Raw genomic sequence first — 27444 nt, forward strand, 5'->3', positions numbered from 1 at the left:
CTTATTCTTATACACAGGGAATTTGTGTAAGGCCTCTGGATGTATTTACCTTCTGCATAGCAAAGTACACCAATTTAATTCAAAGCCTAGCAGTTCTAAACACTTTTGGAATGAAAACTGAGGGATCCTGTGTGTCCATTATGCTAACAAGCATGCTAATACAATATCTAACTTAATCCTAACAACTCTATGAGCTATGTCTTATTCCCAATTTATAAATATGGAAATGGAGTGCAAAAAGGTTAAAAGACAGGTTCTCTGTGATGTAGCATGAAAGTGGCTGAGTCTGGTCCCTGTACAAAGGTTTGCCACTTTCTACAACATCCTCCTGCCTCCCCGACTATATTAACTTCCAAAACAGATTATATGCAGCTATTGGTAAGTTAAAATAAGTGGTAAAGTGTTCATTTCAAAGAAACACAGACTAAGAAATGATAAAAGACAAAATATTTTTCTTTTGACCAGAAAGCTAAATTTTGCAAACTAGAATGCTAGTCTTCATCTTCTCATCTCCATTTGAGTACCCTTTAATCTGAATAGAAACTTTTCACTAAAACAGAATTCCACGTAGGTGGCATCTCCACCCCAGTCTTCTTTGGACTGCCATCAGAAGGATCAGGGGAACTATGTCAAGCCAAGAGGTACAGGACATTGCCACTGCTTTCTTTCAATCATTAGACTCAAGGCCACATAACGGAAACTTACACTGGGAGTAACTATTTGAATCTGTGGAGAGAAATGAGACCCACAAAAGTCAGAGATTTGAAAAAAAAAAAGCAGTGGAGAGATAAGTAAAGAATGCTTCTCTTAAATGTTAGAAAAAAATATTTAATTATTGCATTATAGAATAGGGAGGGCTTTGAGTGAGTTTCCAAATATCCTATGCGACTGCTTCCCAAATAAAACAGGCAATGCTGCCAAAAATTAGACTTGAGCCGATGGCAGAAGTCTTCTAAAATTATTTTAATTATAAGTAATCAAAATGGATGATAGATTGGTTTTATACAAATATCTGTTGAGGAGTTTTCACCTAGACAGCATTGCTGTTACTCAGAGGAGGGAAGCTATCGCTTCTGCTCCACTGACACTGTTCATCATTTCGCCCAGACCCTTCAATAGCGATGGCTCTGCTTCTCTGTCGACCATCTGTTGTCATCAACATGAAGGATCTACATAAATCCCTACTAGTTGCTGTACCTCAGAAATGGCCCCTCCCAAAGCCAGCCACTAATTAATTGCTGCTGCTTTAAAACTCTGAGAAGGGGGAAATCAATCTACATATGGCCCCATCCCCCCAATCACAGACATCCATGCGCTCGGCAACTTTCATCTATACTTTAGAAAATGGATGCAGTTCAGCAACAGTTAAAGACCAATCTCTTATGCTTTTTGTGCATTTACATAATTGATTCGCTAGATAATGCACTCTGCTTCCTTATTTAATAAACATGTTAATGATTTCAGACAATTACTCAAAACTGCCTACAAGTGTCTGCCTAAGAAAAGCAACAAAAAATAATTAAAATGAAAATACACACCAAAAGGCACATCCTTCATATCACATTACACAAGATATTAAGTCAATATGTCACCCTGTCACCAGTCACTTGCTACCTGCTGTTATACATTTATTCAAATTCTAATGTATTAGCTAAGGCTGAGACATTGGTTAGACACCCAAGCGGGCAAACATGCAGAGCGAGAGAATAAACCTGGTGCTTTGTCAGGGTAGAGGCAGTAAAATAGCAGCAGCAAGGGAGGGGGAGACAATAAAACACGGCACAGAAACAGAAGGTTGAAGCAGACGCTTTCACAAGAAAACCCTCTTCAGGCTATTCATGGTGGGGGGCAGTCACGGGGGAACTAAATGAATTCCATTTCCTCTGCCACCCCTGAGCGCTTGGAACGCACCACGCAGGCCAATATCACAATAGTCCAATTCTGGCAGATGCCTCATGCTTTCTGGCCATTTCCGGGTTGCCTTATTTTATTCCCCAGAACTTTCACATGAGTCAACCAAAAAGCCACAGTTTGAATCACACAGAACTGTGGACATTTTCACCATCTGAGGCAACTGTGGGGATGAGGAGGAGCACCCAAGAGTTCCTGTGTTGGGCAACTGTAACTTTGGCCCTCTGTGGTCCCTGGCCAGTCTCATTTGAGCTTGGCTCTTTCAGCTCCTGCTGGTGGCCAAGTTGCTTGGGTACAGCAAGTCCCAGCCACCCTCTCCAACCCTCGCCAGAAGACATGGAGGGCAGCCCAACAGGTGGGACAGACACTGACGGGCAGTGGAAGTTTCCACACCTTGCTTGGGCGGTTCCAGTTCTACTCCTCTCGGAAAGCAGGTTGGAAGCAGAGGGAAAAAAGATAAAATTGTGTAAGACGGAAGTGGGCCTTCCATGGGCAATTTCTGGTGGAAAAGGATAAGAACAGTAATAACCAGGAGGCTTTCAGGGACACTCCTTTTGCATTTCTAAGTCCAAGTGTTCTGGGTGGAGATCACCCATGATTTCAATCTCAGGAATTACAGGTCAGTAAGTGCATGTGTTTATGTGTGTTTATGTGTGTGTGTGTGTGTATGTGTGTGTGTGTGAGAGAGAGAGAGAGAGAGAGAGAGAGAGAGAGAGAGATCTTTAAGTTGTTGTACCTCTCTGCTTCACTATGTAAACTCAACCTGCTTAAGGCCTAGGTATCATGTGGAAGAAATGGCAGCAACATGACAGAACAAGTTAACTGGGAGTCACCTTAGGAAATAGGCACTTTACCAGGAAGGCTACATGGATAAATTCTAGGGAACTTTAGACAAAGGGTGGCAGGATGCAATCGGTTCCTTAGGTCAGCTGTATTTATACGTGTTGGATATTGGGTTTCCGGTTTCTCAAGTACACCCAGGTAGGGGTGTTCAGAAGGCAGCACTGGACTCTGGCTTGTGGTCTCACTTGCCCATATGCTAAGGGGTCTACTAGGCTACAAAGGCAACCAAAGGTGATCTCCTACCTGGGGCATGACATCTCTTTGTTCACTCTCAGAAAGCCTCTCCCTAGTCTCTAGAAGTATAGCCAAGGCAAGAGGTACCATGGATCCCCTGCCATCAAGAACTAACAAAGGACCTAATAAATATATTTAAACCACACTTTCCCCCAAAAGAAAGAACAACATAAAGAGGGTGAGGAGGAATTGCTTAACAATGTGAATAGCACTGCTGTGATTTCATGGCCAATTTATTCTGGTCAAAAAGTGAAGCAGACAGTCTGACCAAATGCTCGACATTATTAAGAGGTTCTTATAAACCCACTCAGAAGTTAATCTAAAATAATCATGGGATCATGAGGACTAGTGCAACGGGAAAGGAGGCCCAAATGACCTGCTACATGGGCAAAATCTACCCGGTCACTGGTTCTGAAAGCTGATTAAATGAAGGGAGCTCACAAACTCTACATAGGAAGCACTGAGAGGAGAGGACACTACATGCAGGGCCATCTCTAAGAAGCGGGCTCCCTTTCCAACTCTGTTGAGCTTCACATCAGGCAGTTTGCTTTGCTGCCCTTGAGGATGCTTCCAATGAATGAACAGAAATTACTTCTGGGGATTCCAAATGCTGAAATGTGACTTTCACAAGTACCTGCAAGCCAGGCATCAGACTTCACCCAGTCCTCTGACTCTTCCTATGCCACTTCCACCAGAGGAGGCAGTCTCATCACCAGCTTCCATGAGAGAATCAAGGAACTCTGGTCTATTGTGATTGTTCACCTTACTGAAGACCCAAAGGGCCTATGAAAGGGGTCTCCATCACACAGGGGTCTGGACACCCAAGGGCTCCCTTATCTCCTACAGAGAGCTTTGCAGACAAGTTTTTTCCTCATCAAGGGAACCCACCACCACTTCTAGAAAAGAACTTGGTCCAGCTGCTAAGAAGATGCCATTCTCTCGAGATTACTTCCTTTTTATTTATTCATTGCCTTTCCTACCACCCTCCAGAGAGGATCTGAAGATTACAACAAAGCACAGATATGCCATAAATCAGTGCTGAGGAAAGGAGGAAGCAAATATACTAACCTCAAGATGATTAATACAATTGTGGAGGTTCCATGTGAACACGAGCCAGGAGCTTCCAGGGAGCCACAACCAAAGGGAAAACACTATTAAAGATTAGCTACCTGTTCTTGTTGTCAGAGATGACAAAACATACAAATACCCCCAGGAGAAAATCTTGAGCAGCCTGCCAAGCAGGATTCAGGAAGGCCAAGTCATTGGATAAGAACTCCCCTTTCTTCTCCCTCATATCCACTGGTCTGTACCCTATGTTAATTCTGTTTTTATTTTTTTCATTATTTGAGGACAGAACAAATACTGGACTAGGAATCAAGGAATCTGGTATGATGCCAACTTCTGAACTCTGGTATGACTATCCAGGAGGCAGTAGGCAAATAGTCCCAGCATTCCAGAGAGATGGAAGACAAGACCCAAGAGTTTAGAAATATCACACATGGCAAAACTCCTTTTATGTGAAGATCTAATGAACTTCTAAAAAATTAACTTGTAAACTTGTACAGTAGGAAGTTATGTACTTGGAGATCTCATACAACTCAACAGTCTGTGGTTCTGTGTAGCAATGAACCACACATGGTAAGGATAGTTTACCATATTTCTTAGAAGCAGAACAAACTCATTATTGGAAAATCACATGAAAAGCACTTACTGGCCCCATTTGTTTGATCCTCTTTGACCTTGTAAAGTTCTACCATGATTGCCATTCTCTAAAATGGGGCATACAATTTTTTAAAAAACCTATTGTGCAGCCATCATTTACACATAGATGAGCACTCACAGATGTTGTGTACATACAAATAAAACCATCTCATAAATTTGGTCCACATTTTATGACCTTGTTCGGCCCTCCCTATGCTAACACGATTATGTATAACAACCTTAATTTAAACTCATAGTCAAAAGAAAACATCCCTAATGAAACACAATTTCGAATTAGAGTTAAATCTGTCTCCTAGACGAAAATATACAAAAAGGCTCTTGCTTATATTTTTAAACTTCATGTGACTTATTTAAAGATTCAAGGTTTTCACTGAAATGAGGCATAGATGACTAAACTTTCATTTAGGCTAAATAGTAACTCAGGCAGAATTCCACCGGTGGATTTGGATTCCTTTCAATACTCCATACTGCAGTATATGGAGACTAATTTGACCCAGGGAAATCATACCTTTCTTTGGTTCTGTTTAAGGCCAATGGTCTGAAAAGAAAAATGTGTTTGTAGTAAAATTGTCATTTCTCTACTAATAAATAGATATTTGTGATCATCACATTGCTTCAGCTGCCCTTAATTGCTTTCATTTTTTTTTTACATGAAATTAAACAGAACCAAGCCTTATCTGGGAAGGTTTTACATTCTTAAGAGGAACGGTCTTAAGCAGTACAGAACCCAAGAGTGGGAACCTCAGGGATTATCTCACCTGGGAAGGGAGTGAAACGGAATACACGCTACTCCCTACCCATCTCCCACAGCAGACCCCACCCACAGACCACGGGTGATGTTCTTTTACTTTAAACCCAATATACCCTTAGATTTATTTACAACCCAGCACTACAGGCAAATGATACCAGTTAATAGAACATGAGCTGAGAGCTTCTGGCATTCTGGGAAGTCAGCCGAGCCTGATGTGGAGAGGACACCAAACTTCAAGCTGTTAAGCAAAAGTGCCAGGACTACACCCTGAACTAGAAGTTCCTCATCTGGTGCTCCTCTACCAGGAACCAAGTGCAGTGTCATATGCTTAATGAGTGACCAATAAACGGGCTGAGTGAATGAATGGACCTTCCTCTTTTATTCTTTACTTTGGGGAAGACATATCTGGACCTTAATCATTATCAAGTCATGACATTTGAGTACCAAGTGGAGCTGAATAAGCAAATAAAAGTACTGAAAGCCACCCCCAGATTCTAAACTACTGGAGCATCCCACAGTCATGCATCTTTACAATACAAATGTCCCATGAGGTTTACCCCACAGGACAAGCACTGCCACTGGTGTTTATCGCTACGAGAGAACTGTGACACTTTGAGCTGCATATAACATCTCTGGCACCGTCCTCTTCATTTTGTTAACAGGAAGTTTCAAAGTTCTGACCTCTAACAGTCTTTCTGAAGATGAAATTTATCAAACATTTACTTTAAACTTCAGTTATTTATTAAACACTTACTATAAGCAAAACACTACAATGGGGCAAGGAGAAACCAGTAAATAAAACATGGGCTCTGCATCATGACATCCAGTCTGTGTGCTCAACCAGCACCTGGTCTGTCTCACCTTAAAAGTGCCCCCCCTGCATTTTAAGGTGAGTCAGGGAAAAGAGCTGTTCATCTCTTTCCATCAAGTGGTCAACAAGAGTAGCTTGGGAAAAATTCCAGTGCTATTTCACCCTCTGAAACCCAACACCTTCTCTCCAAAAACCTAAAAATAACAAACAAACTCTGCACCTCCTCCAGCCTCCTTTTCCAGATATCTTGGTGGAGAATGAGAAGCCAGGAAAGACAGTGACAGCAAAGTAAATGTCATAAACACACATGGTAAGTGGACATTTTTCTGAAATCAGTGCTTAAGACTCACATTCTCTCACAGCTTCCCCAATTCCTAAAGTGGGGAATGGCTGAGGGGCCACACAACTCTCCATGATAAGAAGCTACAGAAGGAAGTGGCACTAGACAAGACGACACACCAAAATCCACACAAGGAAAGGCATCATCACAGGTCTAACACCCTCTCCTAAGTCTGTCATGTTTGTTAGCAAAAGTCTAACATCTGTGGAGTTAAAATTTTTTTAAAGTTCATCCATTGTAATCCATTCATTCATTAAACACATATTTATTGAAATCTCCTGTATGCTAAGTAATATTCTAGCTGCTGGGGCATTTAGTAAACAAAATAGGCATCACTGCCCTCACAGAGTTTACTTTTTATGTAGAAATAAAACAAAAGGAGCCCTTTTTTAAGGACATCTATTTATGCTTTCATAAGTATTTCTTAGGTAAGAACTTCAAGCCAGGCTCTAGGCTAAACTGAGAAAATGTTAAGAGCAGTAGAGACAAGTACTTACAGATAAATAAGCAATTCACAGACTAATGGATGCAACCACAAAACATGGTTGTGGACAGAGGGGTGATTGATGTACTGCAGGTTCGGGTAAAAAATGGAAGTCACAGCTTAATTGGCCTTTGGAGCATAAGAGGGTACCAGATAGACTAAGGGAGGAAAGGTGTCTTAGCAGAGACTCACATTAGCAAAAAGAGTCATGAGAGTGCAGACAGGATCAAAAGAGCCACCAGCACCAAGAGCACGCACTACAGGATCCCAAGAGGCTGGGTCTCAATGCTGTGTCCATTACCCTGGGGGAATGGCATGAGGAATCCATTTCATAAGCTTGCACCAAGATTTATACCTCAATGCTTTGCTCTTCCTCCAGCCTCTAGACAAGTAAGCAAAAGTTTGCTAATTTTTACAGAAAAGGAGATGGGGGTGTGACTGGCATAGGCTGGATGGAGCCCAACACACCCAGAGAGAACATTTCCTTCCTTTCAGCCACTCCATCCAGTGAGCAGCTGCTAACCCACTAGCGGTGCCAGAGAGACTCAGTGGGTCTGACGGCTGTTAATGGGCTTTATTACCTTGTTGAGTACCTCAAACTCCAGTTACTAATTACAGGGCATCAACTTGAATGTTTGGCTATATAATTTTTGTTAATTGATTTGCATGAGGGGATTTGGGCATGACACGCTCTAAATTTTCTTCTGGCTCTAAAATTCCACGGCGATTCTTCTCCATAACTACATGCATCAGTAACAACTTTGTTATTCTGGATCATAGGTTTCATGCATGGGCTCTCTCCAATCACTAAGAACCCTCAGGAGCAAAGTGTTATGCAAGGGCACACAATGACATGGAGGCCCAGGCTAGAGCAGGACACAGCCATTATCGCTCATGTTCAATGGCATCTATCGATCTCTCCTCAAGCACAGACTCTGTCAAGCTAACCTACTTCTAGTCACTTAGACACCTTGCCTGCAGTGAGCACACCCAGCCTGTTGACAAGAAGCTGGTGGCCTTGCATGATATGTGGGCCTCAAGTGCTTATGTGCCACCCTCCTAACCAAATCCTTTCTTTATATCTCCTCCATCTCCCAATTCCAAGGTATGAACTTACTTCTTTTCGGATGCCTAAGTCATCCTTCTGAAAGATCACAGCTAATTTTGAAGGCATTGTTCTCCACCAACAAAAATCCTCTTTGGATCTTTGAATGTCATTTTTCCTCTTAACATATCCTATTCATGAAATGGAAATATATACTGAAGGAAAGGGCAAGACAAGAAAGACCCACAGGTAAACTGCTTCAATATGGATATCCTAAGCCTTCCTGAGATCATCAAACAATTACTGGTCTTTAAGCCTCTCTGATCCATGAGTCTTCTGATGACCTGTTTTTCAAGGTGAAAATACCGTTCACTAAGAAACCATGAGCCACAGACTCCATTATCAACCCAGCTTCTGGGCAAGACGGCTGTGGAAAAATCTCTGCTGTGGAAAGCAGTCATTCTCACTGACTCTAGGTGACCTATCATTCCAGATGTGTCATGAGCCATTTGTGGCTAAGAATAGTACAAGTTCTAAAGTTTCCAAACAATTAAGCTTTTACTTCATAAATTAGAGGAGATTCAAGGTTACCACATAATAAATTCCCCCTCACAGCCCTGCATTCAGGTTTTTGTTTTTTTTTTTGAGTGGGAAAGAAAATGGAACTGAGCTGAGGTAACTGTCATGCTTGTGCCTCAGTGAGGGTGTGTGTACTGAGTGGAACTGTCACTGGCCCTGTTGGTTATGGCAGAAACACTTGTTGAGAAATGGGAACGCTGCTGGTTCTGATTCTGGCACTAGGAAAGGGAGGTGAGCCCTGGCAAGGAACATTTGTCTGGGTACCTCAGAGATGTACAGCGAAGACCATCACTCACCTGGCTCTCGAAGTTGAAGGAAATGTATCCTCTCCAGGCACGCAAACATCGAACCTGAAAACCAGCCAAATCCAGCTCAAGAGAAGGGATGAAAAGTGTTTCCAAATTGAGAAGGAAAAAAAAAACGTGAGAAAAAGAGAAAGCTACAGAGTAACAGCTAGGAGACTTGCTTCTTTGCCCTCTCTTAATGGATCCTGGCTCTTGGGGAGCTGTGGCCTCAGGCATGGGAAGATCTTGGGAAGAATCCTTGGCTTATTGGGTAACAGAGACTGTTCCAATGGGAAAGATTAAGCAAAATACACTTGTGTGATGCTTGACAAATTGTCTCATCTTCAGCTGTGAGGGGGAAAAAATTCCTCGTTTCCTCCAATAACATTAATTATCCAACCACAGCAGAAACTTGACAAAGGCGGATGATGTGTTTAGAAACAGCAAATGTGGTGAATCACTGGGCCCAGATCCAAGGATTCAGACACCTCGCAAGAGCATCACTTTCTCCTCCCCACACTCAAGGTAGAGGGAGACCCTGGTGTTTTAACCCAGCAGAAGCAGGAACGGGCAAGTGAGCATTCCACATTGTATTCTAGAAAATAGGGACAACTGTGCAGAGAAAGATGCCACCGGGGTCCCAGAACCCAGAAGGCAGGGTGTTAATCCAGCTGCAACCATTTACCCTCCTCACTCATGACTTTTTTGGAAGATATTCCCTGAAACTTTTGCATAAGAAAAATCTCATGAGCTGTTCAAAAGCCAAAGGACTGTTCCTACTCTTGATTGGGGAAGAAGCCAGTTCCTTGTCACTTCTTTCTTTTTTTAAAGGGTATAAAGCAGAGGAAAAAACAAGGGGGGGGGCGGCATCAGAAGAGATGTAATAAAATATTTAGAAATCTGTTCCCGTTACCATTTTTAGGATAATTCTAGAGTTGTTTGTTTGTTTGTTTTGTCGCTTTTGCAAATGGTCCAATACCATTCCCACCTTCTGTGGAAAAGGCGGCTGGCTGCCTGAGACAGTGGGTCCTTGAGTAGTTTCTTTTAAGCAGAAAGGAAGAAACAAGTTCTCCCGCCCAGAGGCCAGCACCCCCTATAGTCCATGAGTCATAAAATGGCCCAGGAAGAGCCAGCTCCACAGAATCTTCTCAGCTCCTCTCTATTATCCTCCCCAGGGACCAAGGAGATGGCGCCAGAGAACAGCCCAGCAGGAATCTGTGGGAGTGAAAAGCAAACAGGAAGCCTGAGACCCTAGGAGGCAGAGGCGGTCTAGGAAGAAGGGAAATTTTGGTAGCTATGGCATTATAAAAGCCATCATTTAGGTTAGGGAGATGAACTACAGCCAAGGTTTGGAAAAAAAGATAAAGACCCTCAGGAACTGGCTTCTTCTCCAGCACCCCATTCTACAGATGACATTAAATCCGAGGTGAAAACAGTGAATAAACTTCCACGGCTTAGTGCTAGCCCTACAGAGGATTTGGTTTGGCTTTTTAGATGGATTTTTCCAGGTTGTAAAGATGGACGGAGCAGCTTCAGCTCAATGCCATTCATCTTGTGTAGGCACTGGTGAGAGGAATGTTCCTGCTGAGGAGCCTGGGTATTGTCAGAGCCTCCTGTTCCTTCTAAATCACCCAAACAATAGCGTGATCAATATGGTGTCAAGGTAGAGAACAATTTATCCTTTTCCAAGCTTTAGAACACTGGAAAACCCTACATCTTACAAGTAGTAAATCTTAGACAGAATAATTAATTAAGTTAGCACCTAGCATGTAGAACTCAGTATGTGTGTGTAGATAAATAAATGACCAAACCCAGGCATTCTAGCCAAATGGGAGAAGATTATAACATCTGAAACATAAGGTTTTGACACTTCCTAGAGAAACAATAATAGCTCCTTTGGCATAAACATAGGAATGTCATGAATTTTAGTCCAGAGACAGTTTTATGTCAGGAATGGTAACCACTGTGGGCTGTGTGATACTGGGGAGGTGGTTAGCTCCTCTGTGTTTCATCTATGAAGGACATAAGAAATTAAATTCAAGGAGTTATTTATGTAAAAACTAAGCAATACAGTGAATATAAAACCAAATTGCAAAATTCAAATCACTGGACACAATTAGGTGTTTATGCTTCATAAACATGATATATTTGGTTCTCACGGACTTTGTCCCCAGCTTTGCTGTACCATTTACCCCACTGTTCTCCATTAGCCAAGATTTAAGGGACACCCCTATCCTCATGTGCTAGGTGCTACAAAATGCACTGGATATTCACAAAAGAGATAAAGAAAAATTTCTTGCGGTTGATTTTACACAAATCTCTCCCACTTGTGAATATGTTTTAAAGGCTTTTGGTTCTCTTTACAATCTAGTCTAGTGACTAGCCCTACCTTGCTGTCACACAGTCAGCTGTCATTAGACTGTTGAATAAAAGCATAAACAAATGCTTGCACTGTGGAATGAATGGATAAGAACCCAAGTACTTTGGGATAATCGCCCATACCTCAGACTCAGATCAGTAAAATTCCATAATATGCAGAACTGAATAGCAATAGCATCAGGCCTTTGAGGTATGTGTATGTTCTTCAGTTGGAGCCAAATCCCAAACCCTAGAGAGCATGGAAAGCCACAGTTCAATTCACAAGGAGATGTGCCAAAGCCCAGCCCAGCTGCACACTGACTTGCAGAAAATCGTACCAAATTCCCTTCCAGAAGAGTTTGCTGTGACCACTATCCCAAACGGAGTGTTGATCACATGTCAGACTTGGATTCCAAGTCCCTGTCCCCAGAGTGTGGGATGAGCAATTTCACCCTGACAGATGTGATCCCCAGAGTGCTTGAAGTGACAGCATGGAGTTTTCCACTCCTCCAGACAGTGGGCAAATACGTGATGATCTGACTTGGCTTAAAGAAGGCCTGTTGGTCTCCTCCTCCCTGAAGTGTCATCTCCACTGGAGATCAGCCAGATGCTTTTGCAAGTCCTGGGTTCTCAACTTCCTAGAGTTGGCGGGGGTTGGGTAAGCTGCAGCATGCTTTAGACACTAACCTTCCATCCCTCCTCTAGGGTAGCTAATGTTGGCCAAGAGCACATTGTTTTTATCTACTAATTATGACTAAATGGCTACATAGTTCATTATCTCCTGGGTGTCAGTCAATCTCTGACTTTATTGAATGAACAATTTTTAACAACTTACTAGAAACCAGCCATTCCTCTAAGTTCTTCACAAATATTCACGCATGCACTCCTCATCCAATCTTTTGACATAGGTACTGCTACTTTCCCCTGTTTGCAAATGTGGCTACTGAGACCCAAAGAGCCTAGGAAAGCGTTCTTAGTTAGATTGTTGGGGGCATTGTCATGTCAGCTGAAGCAATACTGGGTGACAGACAGTGCACTTTGGAGAATTAAAAAGGTCCGGTTCCTTTTTGAGGGTGAGTCATTCTGAAGCATATTCTATGCCATTTGAAGGATACAGGCAGGGATGGGGTGGGGAGGATGGAAAGGAAAAAGTAGTGTCCACGCTGCGTTTACATTTAGGTAACACCTTTAACCAAGGACAAGGGACTCTGAGGGGAGAAGTGTTCAGATGCAGGAGGGCCTTTCCTCAGATCCAACCTCAGTCATTTGAGGATTAGATCTCAGAAACTATAAGCATAGAGTAATATAAATACAGAGAGAGAGAGAGAGAGAGAGAGATTTATAGAGCTAGATAGATACAAAAATGTAAGTCAGAGTCTCTGATGCAAGAACAGCCTCTTCCCTTTTGCTAATTGGAAAATAACCAGCTCCTGCAGAGCCTCCTACACCATGAAAGGGGGGACTTAACCTGCATCAGGAGTTCCAGTCATCAGCCTCTTTGAATGAAAAACCACACCCTTCCACACAGCCCTCCCCTGAGAAGGAAGCAGCTTTGCCTCCCCTGTTCACCCAGCTCCCTGGCTGATCATCATTAAGACTTTAAGCTATCATTTAACCTAGGAGATCAAATTTAACCTTGAAAATGTGCTGCTTTTTTTCTTACCAGTTTATCACCTACAGCGATCCCTTTCTTCCATCAGAAGCCTTGGTCAAAACCCGATGGTTATTGCATGCTAATTTCACCCACAAATACCTGATCTGAAGTCTAAGTAATTAGCAGATCGGGTAACCTGAGAGATGCTGATCTTTATTTTTAACCACACACAAAAAAAAGCTTGTCATGGAGGATATTTTAGTTCAAGAACATTTCCAATCAGGAAACTTAACATCATGTTCCAAAATACCACACTGTCTTGCATTCATACATTCAGGCGGGGTACTGACGGAGAGTGATAACCGTGTTCGGAGCGATCACACCGCGTTGGCACGTGCAGCGGCAGTGGGTGTAGGTCCTACATTCTAACAGGGTAGGCAGCTGTCCATGGAGAGGGATCAGCTTTCACCAAATGTGTTTTGTGAAGTTTAGCTTTCAGTTGTGAATGCAAAACATTCATTTGTTTAAGTACAAATATGTATGTTTACTGAGAATTTTTATCTTGTGAGGACTTGAAGACAAGGACACCCAGATGATAAAAGATATAAATGCTACCCAATTCTGAAAATCAAATACTATGCAGCAGACTCTGAGGTAGAAGGCAATTCAATCCAGTTTCTTCTCTGTGATCGGGGAGGATATGACCTCAGTTGGCTTATCTATAAAGTGGGAGCACCAACCCATACCTACAGTGAAAGGATGTGAAAGTGGGAAAATAAATGAAAGGATGTGAAAGTGTCATGCAAACTTACATCAGTAAACCACGTGAGCCCTGGAGTTACTGACAAGCATCACTAACCAAGAACTGACAAGACCTAGCTCAAACAGTAATACACAAGCGCACCTCCAATTACAGACGCCAGGAGAGCTGTTTCCTGTTCATAGATACCAGCTCATTGGGTTTGTAGCCTAAGGTATATATGTAAAGCAACCATGAAGTGATAAATACAACTTTTTTATAATTTGCAAGTTCACAATACATTACACATTTTCCCACACCATTGTTGTTTAGTGTTGAACTTCCTTTCACACAGTAGAATCTTATTATTGAACTTTAATATTCAGTAAATAAATGTATTCTTATTAGTATTTTAAATAAATGGAGAAAAACTCCTTGGAAAACAGCATTCTGTAAATGTGAAGCATGAAAAGAAGGTGAATAAAAAGACATCGCTGAGTCTGTGGTGAGGGCCTGAGCTCAGGAATTGCTTGAATACGTGGGATCAAGCTGCATAGGTGTTGAGAACCACAGTGTGCCACAAGGTCAGTGCCAGGATTGCATGCTATTTTACACCTATCATAGGAAAGAAAGGAAATCCTCCAAGTGGGCAATTGTAGGGGGTTATGAAGAAAACTATCTTCCTAAGTGGAGACATAAACACTGCAATGCACAGTTAACACAAAGAAAATTCTTTTTATTTCTTCTCTAAGTCTCAAACAACAAAATTGGCTCAATGGAGGAAGATTTCTACAGGAAATCTGGGAAGGATGTTTTGGGAGAAAGTACCAATTTAACAGGCCCATTTTGCAGTGGGGTGAGTATAGATCTGCTTTGAGTCAAGTTCCTACAGGACATCAATTGCATTCCAGTGAAGCACTCAGAAGCCCAATATACAAACGGGGGAAAAGCTGAATTGCTATGGTTCAGGGAGTAGAAGAGATGCTGCTGGGCTGGAAGGATGGTGGATCCTATATCTGCCCCCAAGTGGTTCCAAGAAACAGAAAATTCCAACCTTAAAGATTATCTTTCTGAATTTCTTTGAGAGCTTTACAGTGATATTGGGCAGGAAAGCCGGTAGCAATAACCTCAGTCTGGAGTTTAATCATATTTAGGCAGCATGATTTAATACAGGAAAAATGTGGATTTTAGATTTGACAGACCTGGATTCAAATGCTGGTTCTGCCATTTTTCTAGCTACATAAACCTAGGCAAGTGCAGAGCCTCCCTGAGCTCAGCATTGTCTTCTGTGAAACCAGGACAATAACATTGACCTCTGGGACTAGTTATGAGAACTTATGAGATAACGTATGAGCATCCACAGAGCATGTGCTCCAAAAACATCAGTGTTCTTCCCTTCCTACCTTTTCTTAATGTTTCATTGCTTTGATGATTCTTATCTCTACTACTGGTTTGAGCACATCTAACTACAAAAATAGTATCTCCAAAATAAGTCCTATGTATTATTTGAATCTTTAAACATTCATCAACTTAGATTGTGGGTAGAATAGAAAATTGGAAGGTGCAAATTACAGGCAATTTTTTCTCACAGTTAATATGAACTTCAAATCTGTTAGTCCAAAGACCAATTTGTCCGTCTATCACAAAGCCATTTTCAGAAATCAAACTCATATCTAAATAAAAATATACTGATATTTTATGGCAATAGTTAAATAAATGATGATACAACCATTATGGACTGTATATATGGCCATGGAAAATAATGATTTGAACTATTTCAAATCATATGAGAAATGCATAAAATACAATGTTTGATGCCAAAGGCATAATGCAGATATCCGAAAATAGAAATGTATATATACATGCGTAGGTGTTGAAGGTAGCCATTTCGAGGATATTTTATTGTTGTTTTTCTATTCCATAATGAGCATATATTTATTTCTGTAACCAGGAAGAAATTAAAAGATGCCCTTGAAAAATATCTAATGGATAGGAATGACATGATTTCCATTAGCTTTAGGGAATTCGCTTTGCCGGGTAATATGTAGTTTTTATTGTCATATGTACACATGTAAAAGTGTCCTGGATCATCTTCAATCCCACAGAAAAATGTGCCTCATGACCACGTGATCCAGTCCTTGGTCCTAGGTCATTACAGTAGTAATGGTTCCAAATGTCTGATTTTCGTTTTGCATGAACTGAAAAATTTTAAAGGCAGCAGCAGAAGAAACAGCTAAGTCAATCTGTATTTTTAAAGAAGCTCATTCTGGCAAAAGGCCTGTCACATAAGACCAGCCATGAGGGCTGGATTGTTCATGAAGGAGAGATGCTGCCAGTGGGGGCATTTCTGTTACTAACAGTCCTAAGCCTCACGGGGAGTGGTCTCAGTCATGGAACCCACCAACTGTAACATCAAGGGGCAAGGGGACCGCAATTCATGTGCCTCTCTGGTAATACAGACACTTTAAAATGATTTTTTTTTTTTTACTTAACAGAATTCTAGCTGTGGCTCACCTAAAGCAGCTGCCTCCTTTTACTAAAAAAAAACAAAACAAAAAAAACAAAAAACAAAAAAAAACAAAAACAAAAAATGAGGAAGAAGAGCCTTTCTCAGGTTAGTGAATGAGCTGGGACCATAAATGAATTCTCCAGATACAGAATCCAGGCCTGCTTCACTTATCTATAAGATACATTAGCCAGATTGATAATTGAGCTTTCTATTACAGTTTCCAGCTACTTAGAATCTTCAAGATAAATCCGGAAACAAGGCCACTATTACTAGGGAATGTGGCAGAACATAGAATTGATGTATGGTCCATTTAATAGGGTCAGAGCAGGTCTTCCCATCCACGTGTCGCTCTGCACTCTGCAGAGCAGCTCACAAGGCACAAGGAGCTGATAGATGTTGGGTGATAAGGCCATAAGTAAGAGTCGATGCCAATGACTTCGGTAGCAGTGGACACACACTCAACACAGTTACAGGCCATGGGCTTCTTTCCATCCATTTCAGAGGAGTTTTGTCAAAACTCTACTTATTATTTTCAAATTACCTATTTCTCCATTTATTTGTGTGTGTATATGTCTGTATACCCCACATGATTTAGTATCAGGACACCAAAGCATGGAAGGCTACATAGGAGCTAAACAGGCAGAGGGCCAGGGCCCAGAGGAGAAACCACGCAGATCAGTGTTTCAGTAGACACCAGGAGCTCCAGGCAAGGATATCTAGACACCATCATTGATGGGACAGAGAACACAGAAATTCCTCCTGGAAAGGTAAAGGGCTTGGAGGGCAGGACATGTAGAAGGTTCTGAAATCTGAAAAATTAGACAAAGCATGAAAAGAGCAGCAGCAACCTACACATACACAATAAAATAAAAATAACTCCAGATGAGTACTTCCTATGGAGGAAGGGAGAGCTGCTGAGAGAAGAAAGTAGACCTGGAGACCAGGCATGTGAAGAGCTGAACACACAGGGGACATAAAAGTCCTGGTAGCTGGAAAAGGAGGAATCCTGGCTGCCGGTTTGCTCTGGGGCAAAGGTGTCCATAGAGTATGTCATAGGAGATCTGGTGCCATCCTCTCATCTCAAAACCACCCTTCAGCTCTCTAACAAACAGACTTAACATTTGCCGAGAACATACACACAAAGGACCACACCAAACTCTGTCATTTCTTTCTCCCAAAGAGGCTGTTATCCCCATCATTTACATGGAGAAATTGAGGCTTGGCTGAGATGAAATAATTTGCCCAAGGCCGCATAGCATATAATTGACAGAGGCATGTGATCCAAATCAATCAGATCACTGAGGCTGGGCCCAGTAAATTGCTTGGCAGTTTAAATACTTATGCAACTCCAAACCACCCAAACCCTCAAAGCACAAGATCATACTAGTGGAGAGTTCATCCCCCAGGGAGTGTAGGTGTCTGCATCCGTGGAGCAGCCAGCCAGCCACCCAGGGGGTTCCACATCCTGTCTCACATCAAAACGTGTAGAGGTTGTATTCTTAATTATGTAGTAACTGGCAGCTTTCCTGACTTTGAGGGCAAGATTTCATTAGAACCCTAGAGATCCTTCCTTCTTCTGTTGCCTTCCTGCTGTCCTCAAACCTAAAAGTCAATAGCAAGTGCTGTGAGCTGATCACATACTTGTGTGGTGAACCTGGGACTTCAAATCAATTGAGGAGACTGGGTGTGGAGCGATAGAATAATTTTAAAAAGAAAAAAGCTTGCTTTTCCAGAATAATCAGGTGTCATTATTTTTACCAAGCAGAGTAATACAAACCTAAATAATTCAACCACTAACTAATGGAGGTCCTGCTGCAATGAAAAGGCAAGAAGGGGTTGCAATTAGGATATCACTTTGTGTGCTCTTAAATACCTACTCACTTTTGTCCTTGTTAGGTAGATCCTGCGAGCATGTATGAACCTGCTCTGGCAAGCATTTTCCTCCTCAGCGGTACTAGTTACAATTTTCCTCCATCTCTGACACAGTTATCACACATTCTGAATCAGTAAGGCCTAAATTAACACTTCTTTCTGTACTAGATCTGCAGATTATATGGAGGGTTCCTGTTAAAGGCTAATGAAATCTGGAAGCTGAAAGGCTGATGTTTGGAAAATTAAGAGATATAGAAGTATAACAATGACATATAACTGTTCCAAGTAATTACAGAGCACTTTCCAGGAATACCACAAAATTCTAAATGCCCCTGAATACCAAAGAATATCAGGCTGTTCCTTGCATACATGTGTTGAAACATTACATTGTACCCCATAAATATATGCAATGGTTTTATGTCAATTAAAAATAGAGGGGCTGGGGCTGTGACTTAGAGGTAGCGCATTTGCTTGGGACGCTTTGGGTTTGTACTTAGCACCACATATAAATAAATAAAGGTCTATCAATAACTAAAAAAATAGAATGCCATGTTGTTTATGAGCAGCTGAGAATATACTTTTTTTTTTTTAATACAGGGATTGAACCCAGGGATGCTGAGAACTTACACACAAAGGACCACACCAAACTCTTTACCTGTCATTTCTTTCTCCCAAAGAGGCTGTTATCCCCATCATTCACATGGAGAAATTGAGGCTTGGCTGAGATGAAATAATTTGCGCAAGGCTACATAGCGTATAATTGACAGAGGCATCTGATCCAAATCAATCAGATCAATGAGGCTGGGCCCAGTAAATTGCTTGGCAGTTTAAATATTTATGCAACCCCAAACCACCCAAACCCCAAAAGCACAAGATCAACCCAGCTACCTGAGCTACATCCCCAGCCCTTGTGCATTTTTATTTTTATTTTGAGGCAGGCTCTTGCTAAATGCTGAGGCTGGTCTCAAATTTGAGCACTTCTCCTGCCTCAGCCTCCCAAATCACTGGGATTACAGTTGTGCACCACTGCACCTGGCTCAGCAGAGAATCTTTTCAAAGTCTTTGCCCCAACTTGCATTGCACCTCCAACCCGCTCCTGAAGTCCCTTTGCACCTGCTGCAGCTCCTACTAAGGAGTAAGCACCCTGTTCTTCTCCCCAGGCCTTCCTCTCCAACCCCAAAGAAGAAACAGTTATAACTGTAAGACACAGCATTTGTGGGTTCTAGACAGTTTTATTCTTTCTACTTTCCTGATGCTTTAAACTAGGAAGTATCTTCCCGAGTCAACACCACACCAGGTGTTGAGTGATATAGATAACTTGCTACCAGCTTTCAACTAGGAACACACCGTCAATTGAAAAATTGATTGTGGATGCAATGCCCACTGTCATCCACTGGGTTTCCTTCTTATGGCAATGACAGACCCATCGACTTCACAGTTCAAGAGTGGCTGTGTGTATCCAGATCCCCTCTGCATTCCCACAGCTTTTTTGTGATATTATAGCTGCTACATCCTACCAAAGTCTACTCCTTTATATAATTCCCATTTTTGATCCAGTGTCTGCATCCTAGACCAAAGTTTTCAAAATTCTTTTTTTTTTTTGTCTGTAGAAAATAAAACCCATTCCAGACTCCAAGATGTAAAATAGATCAGAGGCCTAGGTCCCACCAACACCCGACCCTGGAGAACCCTGGGGCTTTGTGGATCATGTTAGAAAGACAACATGGAACCAAACTGGGGGAAAGGAACTCTGTGATGAAAGAAGGAATGCAACATCCCATCTTGAACCTGAAGCTGAAAATCTGCAAATCATTCTTAATAGTCCAGGGCAGGTGGAAATGTTAAACTTACAGCTAACACTTTGTTAAACTACTAAAGTTAATATCTACCCTTTAAAACAGGCATTTTTACTCATCTCATTTAATCCCCACAACCACTCCAAGGTGTATAGATTTTTCAGCTCAAAGATGAATAATGTAAAGCATGAAAGGTTATTCAAGGTCACACAATCCTAAGAAGCAGAACCCTGACTCCAGCTAAAGGTTGGGCTCTGAAACCTTCCTGGGGTACGTGCTGGGCTGCCATCAGATACAAGTTCTCATACTTCTCTGCATAGGGAATCACTTAAGAGTGGACCCATCATCCCAAAGGGAGGATATCCTGAGATGTGCAGGATAAACACAGCAAACATAAAGACTGCAGCTTAAGCCTGAAATTTTTTGAAGAACAGTTTCGTTAAGAGGTTACTAAGAACCTTGGTGAGGAGACATGAATCACACCAATGGTATTCAGGACCTATTAAACCAAGTAGTTTCTGCAGAATATCTATCTATTCCATGCCAAGCACTGGAAAGACACTTGGGATGACAGACTAATCCCCCTCTGAATCTGACCAGAGAGGGTGTCAGGGACAGGAACAGAGATAAGACCAGGAGGAGACAGAGAACAGGAATAGGAATGGGAGGGAGAATAGAAGGCAAAAAGAAAGAGAATAAGAAGTAAACCTAATGTAGCACTTGGACTTTTCCAAAGAAGTTGTACATCCTTTGATAACTACTACACTGTCCTATATTCATACTCAATGTTTTTGTTTTATCACAGCAAGTGATATTAAAGACAGGGCAAATGTAAAATCTAGCTTTACAGCAAAGGATCATGTAACCTCAGAAAGATCATTTTACCCAAAGTCACAGAGCTAGTTAGAGGCAGAGCCAGGAAGAGGACCCTGCCCCCAGGACTGCTAGTTGTGCTCATCCCATCACAGAGGGCACAACAGATGTTTGCAGTGCTGTCCATGGCTACTCTGCCTGCCTGTGGCCAACATGGTAGTGGACTCTTTTCTCTCATTTACATCTCCATGAAAATCTCTGTCCTTGTCTCCACAACCTCCCCACTGACACACATATCTCTGAGCCCAACTCTGCTCACCTCAAGACCAGGCATCCCCAGAATTACAACAGAGTATGATAAAGAAGAGGGCATAGTCGCCAAAAGGTGTCTCAAATCAGATGAGGTGACAAAAATCACAGAATCAGCGGCACGCCAACACTTCTGTCCAAAATACAGTTCTTGTAATGACATCTCATCAGGCCGTGGAATCAGCTGAAACAAGAGCTTCTGTAAAAATCACTGCTTGCTTGATGCTCAGCAGTTAAGTCTTCTAAATGTCAACCTGCTAGGAATTATTAAGAAAGCTTTTTTTCCTTCAATTCAAGGCTCAAAGCTATTGAATCTTCTCAACCTCCTGCTGGACCTGGAGATTTGTATATGCCTGGAGATATAATGTTTTTTTCTCTATCTGCTGGGTTTGAACAATTCTGAATTGCTTGAAGAAGCAGTGTCCCCAACTTTGGAGACATTCAGACTCTTTATCCATATACTTATAAACTTTTAGAGCTTTGGAGTTATGCAGATAATCTGACAACTAGGATTTTTGGCTTTGCTGGAATAATTTCTCTACAATCAGGGCCATGATGGACCTTTTAGCCCTACAATTTGGCTATATGACCACCAGGTGGTGATAGTGTGCCACAATCCAGGCCCTTCTAGGCAGGGAAAATGGTACTTCCCTTATGCTTCCATATTGAAAACCCGACCTCTTACACACAACCCTCACTTAATTCCTGAGGGCATTAAAGGGGTTACCTTTAATACAGCATCTCCAGGGCCACCCCCTCTGATTTAATTCCTTCATAATCTATGGAACTCAGCATGAAATCTTTAACCTGGAATTCAGGGCCTTCCAAGGCAATAGCAGCTTCCCTGATACCCATAGTCACCCCCAATTCCTCCCCTCCTACTTGGTCCTCCTGTTATAATGGCACCTAAATCTTCGTTCCCTGCATACACAGATGCAAAACTAGTCATAACACTTCCTACTTCTGTACATTTGCTCTTATTCAGCTGAGATTTCTAGACATCCCCTGATGTTCCCCCACTTCAGGCACCTCTAAAATACTTGGAAACTGTTGTTCAGACAAAACTCCACCAAAGGAGTTTTTAAAGTGCAGAATTCTATTAGTATTCATGAATATGTTAAGTGTTGTTTCCTGTAGAAAACTTGTAAAATATAGATTTGTTAAAAGAAATTTAAAACACCCCCAGCTTTAACACTCAGAGGTAGTTACCTGATAGAACGAGGGTAGAAAATACATTAGTCTTAATATTTCTAGAATAAATAAATGTGTATATGTAATAAGAGTTGGATCACATAACCTTTCTTATCCACTTAGCTGTATCTCTTGAACGTCTTTCCACGCCATTAAATAACACATGAGGCGTTTTATGATTTCCCCCAGGAATCCGCTCAGTGTGGTGGAAAAGTACACTGGGCTTGAAATCAAAACACGGATACTCAGTCCTAGTTCTGCCAGGAACGAGCTGAGTTTGGGCAAGTTAGTTAACCTCTCAGAGCCTTAATCTACAGAAGAGTGTAAAATTGACCTCCCAGAGCCTCTTGACAGCCTAAAGAGATAATTTATGTGACTGTTGTCTAGTTTGGAGTCCACCAGAGAGTGACCTCTCAATAACTATTCATTTCTTTCCAGTGAGTCCACCCGATTTCTGTTTTCCTTTTTTTCAGTGGTGAATCTAGGACCTTGAGCATGCTAGGCAAGTGTCCTATACCTTCCTACCACAGAGCTGAGCTACCCCTACAGTATGTGATTTCTTTCTTCTCCTAACTCTCAGGACTCTGTGCCTCCCTGTGGCTTCATCCTGCTGCATCTCATATTAGAGGAATTCACAGAATTGCTATATTCTTCCTGGCTGGGCATGAGAAGGCTCTTGAAGGCAGGGCTGAGTCTGGCTCATCCCAGGCCCACCCCTGGCCCCTAGCACGTGCTCCTCCATAACCCTACAGGTGTTGCTGCCCTAGGCAGCTGTTGAACTGAACTCAGCATCAGGCCTCCCTGAGCCTTAACTGGCGCCATTTCCCACTCTTGCAGGCTGTATACAAAACAGCTTCAAAGAAAGTCTGGGCTTCTTTGGGGCCCTGGCTTGACTTTGATGTTCAAAAACATTCAGTCTGCAACTTGGCTCTTTGGGGTCCTGGTGATGCCTCTAAGATTGGCATCCTCCCCTCTAGTTTCTCTCCTGGAGGCCAGCTCTGACTCCCCTTTTCCAGGCTCCTCAGCTCAGATGGCTGATGACAGCCTTGCTAGAGAAGGGGAGAGCAGCGTCTGCCGGCAGCCTTCTGTGCCAGTCCCTCACCCTTTCCTCCCACGGAATGAACACTGCAGTTTCAGGGAGCAGGACCACTTGAGTCTGCCTGCTGCATACTGCATGCTGAACTACCTCCGGTGGGTTTTTTTTTTTCCTGTTTTTCCTTCAACAACACCCTTGGCACCTGCCTTCCTTACAAACTGCTTCAGAAAAGAAAAACAGCGCACGTTGATGGTACATAACACCTAGGAGGAAAATCGATCTGACTTCATCACCAAGTTCCGATATTGCTTGAGCAGAATCCCCAGGTGGACCTTTTGGCCAACTCTGCCAGGCTGGTAAAATTGAAAAAAGAGCCCAGAAAATGGCTCTAGGATTTGGGACACCTTCCCCTTGTGGGGCAGTGCTTAACATGATAATTCTAAGTATGAGCACTGGAATCCAATTGAGTGTGATTCCTGATGCACAACTTCTAAGCTGTGTGACCCCCAAGGTGACTTGCTCTGCCTTCTTTCTCTTTTCTCGTCTGTCAGATGGGTGTAGCAGTTTGACTTCCTCTTCGAGTCTCTTGCTGCTGCCATAACAAATTAACATAATCTTAGTGGCTTGAATGGACAAGGAACGTATTATCTTACCATTCTCCAGGTCAGTAGTCTTCCAGTCAGGATTCATTCGGGCAGGCTTGTATTCCTTCTGGAGGCTCTAGGGGACAATCTGTTTTCTTGCCTTTTCCAGTTTCTAAAGGCCTTTCTTCCATCTTCAAAGCCAGCAGCCCAGCATCTACATCTCTCTCTGGTGTCTCCTCTGCCTTTACCACCAAATCCCCTTCTCTCATTTAAACTCTTCTGCCTTCCTCCTAGAAGCCCTCTGAGGACACTGGGATCACCCAGCTGGGTAGGATCATCTCCCTATCTCACATTCTCATTTAATCACATGGGCACAATCTCTTTCCACACAAGGGAGCATCTTCATGGTTCCTGGGGATTAGGATGTGGACATCTTTCGGGGCCACTATTTCACCTACCACACAGAATGTATATGTCCTCAGTGTGCTAAGTGCTCCTATATGTTAGTCACTATGGGGCGGTACCTACACTAGCATGAGTGGCAGCAAGAGAAGTGGTTAATGCTTACTGAGGTAAAGCAGGGCCATTGGATTCAAATTTTAACGGAAATGAAAGGTGGCAACATAGGGGCTGGATGGTGGGTAAAGACATCCTGCTATAGTTTCATATATTCCCCCTTCATTTTTCAAACAAACATTCACTGGGTACCATGAGGTACCAGTTCTTTGATCCTTGATGACAGTCCTATGTGGTGGAACGATGGCCCTCTTTTACAGGTGAAGACAGTGAGCCTTGGGTTGCACAATGTGTTCAGGTCATCTGGCTAGTAACCAGCAAGACTTTTCTTGTCTGACTCAAAACATTGTCGTCTTTCCAGGGACTGGAGTGTGGTGATAGGCCAGTTAACAAGCACTCAGATCATGAGAACTATCCCAGGCCTGCCCTGCCATCAGAGCTGAAGGCAGGTTTATGCTTTGCTAGTGTCCTCCAAAATCCTGTACCCACCCAGGGGCCCACGGGCTGAGCAATCATGTCCTTATTCTTGTGCTAGGAACAGGAGGGGCCAATGAGCAGGGAAGTGCACCGAGGGCAGTGGCTCTCACCCCTGGGCATGCCCCAGAGTTACCTGGAGTGCCTGATACATCAGATTGCTCAATCCCCACCCCCACAGAGTTCAGGAGGTCTGTATTTGCATTTCAACAGGTACCCAGGTGATGCCCGTGCTGCTGGTACAGGCCCACACTTTGAGAAGCACAGTTCTGGGGTCATGTGGAAGTAAATTCATAAGAGGAAATAGCTCAGAGGTATAGTGTTACTGCTCCTGGTTCCCACCCACTCTTCCCACTTTTTATTTCCACAGAACTGCTCAGCACAGACTCGCTTTCCTCCACGGCTGTTGGAGGTAGCCCCAATGGGGACCTTGGCTCTACTGGTCACATCTTTAGAAGACAGCCCTCTCTCCTCTCAGTCTTTTTAAGTCAGCCAAGCAACGCAACACAAGACACAGAACAGCACCTTTGGAAACGAGGCAGCAAAGTAGGAGGGGCGATTCCTTTAAAAGGGCAGGGGTTTCTCAGGCCACCATTCCTCAAATCCTCACCCACAGCTCAAAGTCACAACTTGCCAGGGTTCAAGCTCTCAAGTGTGCTCTGCTGGCGTTATTTCGATGTGACCCTATAGGCTGAAGGGCATGCACGTTAGCATATTTTGCAACAGCTGTTGAAGATTTTAAGTTTTGCCCAGGGGACCAGTTGCGGTGAGAAGCATTTTATGAGAACAATACATATTGTAGACATCTGAATATATTTCCATGAGAAAATAAGGAGGAAGGAGACAAAAAGATGGTATAGTGTTCTTCCACAGCAGATGAATATTTAATACACTGGGGGCTTATCGTTAAAAGAAAAAAAAATACCCTTTGCAATTTTACATGCCTCCTACAATAGCAATCCATATACAAAATGACAAATGCTACAGCCACCCATATAAATACCATGTATTTCATTATTCCCTTCTTACGGTAGCACAAAGACCAGCTGCTACATGAGTATCATGAAAACATAAATTAGTGGTTATAAATAGCATATTTAAACCATGAGCCCATCTAAAACTGGTTGGTTTAACATAGGCTTCTGAGACAAGTCTGAGGAATTGATAAGACAGGAGGGACGCTCAGGCAATGTATGTAGATGGCAGGATCTGGCCAACGAAGCTGTGAGAGGGGCTCTCCAAACAGGGTTCAAGGCAGAGGCAGTGGATTGCTCAGGGGCCCCGAAGAGCAATTCTGCTTTTGGTTGACCCTTACCACCCCAAGAGGGACCAATTCACACACTGCTTATCACCACTATTTTTAACTTCTTGGCAATAAAACCCAGTGCAATGGGAAAAGCGCCCAAAGTAAATACACACTCTCATTTGATTCTTCTCCTGGCAAGTAATTTTCTATTATTTTCTGTTAGAACCATTTCCAGGATAAATCATGCTCCAGAGGCAGAGCTTAAGTCAGAGGGTCCTCTAAGGAGCCCGTATCCAGACTGGGGAGGCTAAGGAAAGGAAAGTCTTTGCTTTCTGCTTTATATGCTGGGTCCAAGCAAGTCCTTTAAAAACCTTTCCGAGTTTTCACCTTCAAACTTCCTTTGTTATTATTTTTCCTAAGTAACGCTACCAAACAAAATTACATACAGTCATATATCATTTTATAATGAGGCAGCTTAATAACATTTCAGAGCATCTTCTTTGTACCAGGCACCGTGCCTAGATTCTCTCATGTAATTCTCCCTTAAACCCTATGAGCTGGGTGCTACTATTACCCCCATTTTATCTACAGGGAAGTAAGGTCACACAGGAGAAAGGATTTGTTCCAGATTTTGGAGCTGGAAGTGGGTGGAAGGAGTCTAAAACCAGGTCTGTCTCCAAAGCCTGTGCTTTTCACCATTACACTGTGCCCCCTGAGCTCATCCATGTCACCCTACTGTGTTCATGCAGTTCCAGATTAAAGAACAAGCTCATTCAGATAGCTAAAAACTTATGAAGGATAAATGCACAACTTGCATAAGTATTTCCAAAATGCCTAAAATAGTTTCAGGAATCCCATCCAAGCCTTCATGGACCACTAGCTGCCCTGGACCTCTCCAAAGGAATCACTGACCTGGAACCACCTGAACATCATTTGCAATGTGAATCTTCCAGGTCCACACAAAAATAGCTCCTTAAAAATATTGTCTGAGGCTCTGGGATTTGAAGTCAAATGAAAGCAAAACACAGAATGACATTCAAGGCTTTTCTTAAACCGGTCCTAACTCTCTTTTCAGGTCCATTTTCTGGAACTGGGTTATGCACACTGAGTCTGAATCCATCGGTGAAGCGCTGAGAGAGGCTGTGCTGTTAGCAAGCTCCCTGGAAGACCTTTATCGGCAGGAGGTTTGAGAAACACTTCCATCCTGTTCATGGCTGTTCACAGACTTGACAGCTCTAATCTCCTAGGGTGACTCACCATTTACTAAGCATCTACTTGCTCTCTCAGCTTTGTGCTGTGGTTTGTGCTCATTCCCCGACATGAAATGCAGGTCCCATGCTTTCCTCCCAGGCCTGGCTCAAAGGCCTCCTCCTGGCAGCCTGCCCTGCTGTCTTCTGTTAGAA

General features: G+C 42.7%; 1 protein-coding gene and 1 long non-coding RNA gene across 2 annotated transcripts in view; both read right to left on the reverse strand.

Moving 5' to 3' along the window:
- Nucleotides 1-27444, reverse strand: part of Rora (RAR related orphan receptor A) — a 675937-nt gene that overhangs the window by 597448 nt on the left and 51045 nt on the right. The gene's annotated exons all lie outside the window — the stretch shown is intronic.
- LOC131424840 (uncharacterized) overlaps nucleotides 1-27444 on the reverse strand; it is a 213801-nt gene that overhangs the window by 136085 nt on the left and 50272 nt on the right. Inside the window, exon 2 of the long non-coding RNA XR_009228409.1 lies at nucleotides 1-27444. This exon is cut by the window's left edge and continues 136085 nt beyond it; it is cut by the window's right edge and continues 42942 nt beyond it. This is a non-coding gene — a long non-coding RNA (uncharacterized LOC131424840).

This window comes from Marmota monax, unplaced genomic scaffold (genome assembly GCF_021218885.2).
Source record: "Marmota monax isolate L192 unplaced genomic scaffold, Marmota_monax_Labrador192_F-V1.1 WCK01_AAM20220418_F8-fsc00001, whole genome shotgun sequence".
Classification (NCBI taxonomy): Eukaryota; Metazoa; Chordata; class Mammalia; order Rodentia; family Sciuridae; genus Marmota; species Marmota monax.